The sequence below is a fragment of the Xyrauchen texanus genome, chromosome 19 (genome assembly GCF_025860055.1).
Source record: "Xyrauchen texanus isolate HMW12.3.18 chromosome 19, RBS_HiC_50CHRs, whole genome shotgun sequence".
Classification (NCBI taxonomy): domain Eukaryota; kingdom Metazoa; phylum Chordata; class Actinopteri; order Cypriniformes; family Catostomidae; genus Xyrauchen; species Xyrauchen texanus.
Window position 1 is genome coordinate 19,120,984 of NC_068294.1, and position 4,290 is coordinate 19,125,273.

Sequence of the window (4,290 nt, forward strand, 5' to 3'; positions counted from 1 at the left end):
CGGCTCTCCTGGAAGTGTCGTGACACAGAATTGTTTGCAGCATCAGATCTGCTGTTAAGATCGATCCAGAATCATGTACAATCAATTTGCTTTCAAGGATGTGTAGCGTCATCATTATTAACACATGCTAACGATTGAGGTAAACGTTATGTGACACTACATTTTTGCCTTAATTCTAATTTTCTCGACAAAAAGTGTTTCCAAACCGTGTTTTTGTGACATTTGAAGTATTGACATAGAGTTTATGCCCTAGAGTTAAATGGAAAAATATTGTCAACACTGAAATTTTAGCAGTGATTTGCGTTTCCATCCGCTTTATTTTGATGCGATAAAACTTTATTCGTAAAAAATCCTTGGATAGAAACGTAGTTATTGTTTTTTATAATTGTGTGTAATAATGCAGTAAATAGACAGCATGTATTAGTTATTACCGTAATTTCCGGACTATTGAGCGCACCTGAATATAAGCCGCACCCACTGATTTTAAAAAAAAATATTATTTTGAACATAAATAAGCCGCACCTGTCTATAAGCCGCAGGTGCCTACCGGTACATTGAAACAAATTAACTTTACACAGGCTTTAACGAAACACGGTGTGGCAGCGGGGGCGTGGTCAAGCGCCCGTCCGGGAGAGAAAAGCGGTAAGGGCGCTTACACCTGAGCTAAATTATGTCTAACACCGGTGTCTAATTTCAGTAAGCATGGGGAGAGCGGCATAAAAAGGCAGCAGCCACAGAGCTGAGAAAGTGACACACGTCAGTCTAGTGTTGGCACATAGAAGAATTGAGAAACTTTATAAAATTGATTGTAAACATTGCTGTGGCCATTAAAAGCCTTACCTGGAACGTCAAGTGCCCTGCTGAAAACTGTCACACTGGTGCCCGTGTGACAGTTTTCCCAAGAAGGACACGTGAAGCAGGGCACTTGAAACACACGGCTTGTAATAAAACATTTGCAGTAAACAGTAGCCTACCAAGAAAGTCATTGGTCACTATCTTCCTCGTCTTGTGCACTGAAACCACTGAAGTCATCTCCTTCGGTGTCGTAGTTGAATAGCCTCAGATTTAGTTGTCTTTTTGCACTGAGTCAATTCCTCACGCTGCTGTTTCCAACGTCTCCCGTGCAGCAGCTCTATTTCCTTTTCAACAGCCAGATCAATCGCCTTCAACTTGAAAGCAGCATCATATGCGTTTCTCCATGTCTTTGCCATGGTGAGGGTGACAAAATGACTACCGTAATCAGAATGATGGGAAGTTTGAGCGCGCTCGATTTAATCTAAACAGTAAACAAAAAAAGTTGTTTGACCTTAACCCGTTCGGCAATTTCATTGGTGTAATGAAAGCTTCATGACGCCAAAAAACTGAGCACGTCACACAAAGTTTTTTTTTTTTTTTTTTATAAAATCTGAAAGCGGGAAAAATCCATATATTAGCCGCGTCATTGTATAAGCCGCGAGGTTCAAAGCGTCGGAAAAAAGTTGCGGCTTATAGTCCGGAAATTACGGTAACCGTTTGTTTTACACTGACATTTTCATCTAACTCTGTATGCCAATTAAAGAGGCTTGTCATTAATTAACTACATCGAATAAATATAAACTCATGGTTGTTTTAGAAGAAGAACCCTTTAAATTAGTAGAATTTTTTTTTTTTTTCTAGAAATAAATATTTTGTACTCTCCATATCTTGGAAAGGATAATGTCTGCGATCACACACGATGGGTTTGCATTACACAGGAAAAGAAATGGAGGTCCTGGCGCATTTGCGTCCGTGTTATTCAGGTTTGAGTAAAGAACCGATCACTGGATTGTGCATAAATGTTAGTGTAGCTATACCCCCTTCCAGGACCTGGCAGTGTGTTTTAAGAGGTTAAATATAATGTTATGTTTATATAGACCTTGTCATGTTTGTCAGTCCCCTTATACCAGGAAGTGGCTAGATCTGTGTGTTGTATGTAAACAGGCCTCATAAACCCCTTTGGCTCCATAAACCACAATCTGGTCCTGACCCCATAAGCCAGTGAAATGTCACATTTTTTATTTATGTATGTTGTGAAAGTGAAATTTTATTTTTAATGTGAGATTTGTCTTCTGTAGATCAAATAACATTTTTTGACATGAATTTTAAGTTGACAGGATGATGGGAAAGGTGGGTCCCCGTAAACCACTGAAAAAACACATTGGTCTCATAAACCACATATGCCTGTATGTGTGTGTGTGTGTGTGTGACTCTGTGTGTGTGTCTGTGTGTGTGAGAGACTCTGTGTGTGTATGTGTGTGACTCTGTGTGTGTGTGACTGTGTGTGTGTGTGTGAGAGACTCTGTGTGTGTGTGTGTGTGTGAGAGACTGTCTGTGTGTGTTTGTGACTGTGTGTGTGTGTGAGAGACTCTGTGTGTGTGTGTGACTGTGTGTGTGTGTGAGAGACTCTGTGTGTGTGTGTGTCTGTGTGTGTTTGTGACTCTGTGTGTGTGTGTGTGTGTGTGTGTGAGAGACTCTGTGTGTGTGTGTGTGACTCTGTGTGTGTGTGTGAGAGACTGTGTGTCTGTGTGTGTGTGTGTGTGTGTGTGTGTGTGTCTGTGTGTGTGTGTGTGTGTGAGAGACTCTGTGTGTGTGTGTGTGTGTGTGTGTGTGTGTGTGTGTGTGTGTGTGTGTGTGTGTGTGTGTGTGTGTCATATTGATAGGTAGACCAACATGTGTGTGTTTGTTTGTGTTGGCAGTTCAGAAGGGATTCCCCATGTGTTTGTTACTGTATATAAGGTTATCAATGTCTCTGTAGATCTCACACTGACTCTGACCTGACCACACACACATTATGAAGTTCTGTGAGTATTTCAGCACTCATTTGTAAATACATAAATCATAACTTTTATTGAGAACTTCTGAACTTGATAACATTATAGAATGATTAAGAAATTATGTTTCTTTAAATAGTTAGACATGCCTATAATTGTTATATTAATGTTCCAGTTGTTCAGGGTTTATAAAGGGGTTTATAAATTACTAAGAATTCATTTACAAATGCATTAAAAATTAGTTATATGCAGTTATTACAACATGTAATAACAAAGGATGACTTTCATGTATTACCAGCCAAACATTGAGCCATTTAACCTCACATGTTATAAATGCTTAATAACACTCATTCAACAATAGCAACCTATTAAAATGTATATTAATTGAACACATATGAAGTATTGATAACATTTACATTAAGGTTGTATTTGTTAAACTTAATAAATGCATTAGTTAACATGAACTTACAATGGACAATATTTTTCCACTACATTTATTAATCTTGGTTAGTGTTCATTTATATAAATGCAATTGTTCTGTTTTTGCTCGTGTTAAATCATAACGTTAATGTTCAAATATGATTTATGATGTGGATGAACATGAAGGTTTTATTGGTCAATACAAAGTTTTGTTGCTTTTCATGGATTATTATTATTGCTGAACCAATAATGAACATTTAGAATAATATTTACAATCAGTCAGTCAGGTGATGGCACATTATTCAGCTTATTACACAAATACTTCACATATTTTTACATATATTTTCAATTAATAAATGGTCATGAAATAGAGTTTTCAGTGAAAATTATGTTATAATGTGAAAAGAGAGTGAGACGAAAGACAAAAAACTAGCACAACATAATATTTTAACATTTAATTGTTGTTTAGTGTCATTAAACACAATTATCTGACTGCAGAATGCCTCAATCGCCCAATCACAATCAAGTATTCCAGAGAGACATGTATTAAAGTGTTGAATCACCCCCTTCAGTGTTGTTACTGTGTTAGAATATATATTATTCTAAACAATAATGTTCCCCGTCTGTCGCTCTCTCCACGTTGTGTCAGAGAAGCGACACTAGGGGTCTCTCTTGAGTGCCGAATATGTTCTGAACTATGAAAAAAGGCCAATGAGAAGTTGGCAGACAGTATTTGCATGTCCCGCCCCCGGACATACGGGTATTTAAGCGGGCAAATACGGGAGTTCATTCAGAAAATTTCTTCGGAGCCGATGGCAGTGCATGCAGTCTGCTGCGAGTCACACAACAGTTCCTGCTATTCCTCTGACACTCTGCATGCTGTTGGATTGACGGCGCATAACAGCGGCTTTCTCCTTCTCTTTGCCCCTGGGCGCTTCGACAGCGCAGACAATAACTCTTCATTGAGTTTATTAAAAGAGTGATTTCCCTTTTGTGTAAAAGATTATTTCCTCTAAATAATCCACTCCAGCCGCCCCCCGCATTGCTCCTTCTTCCCACGGGATTGAGGACGATGCGGCTG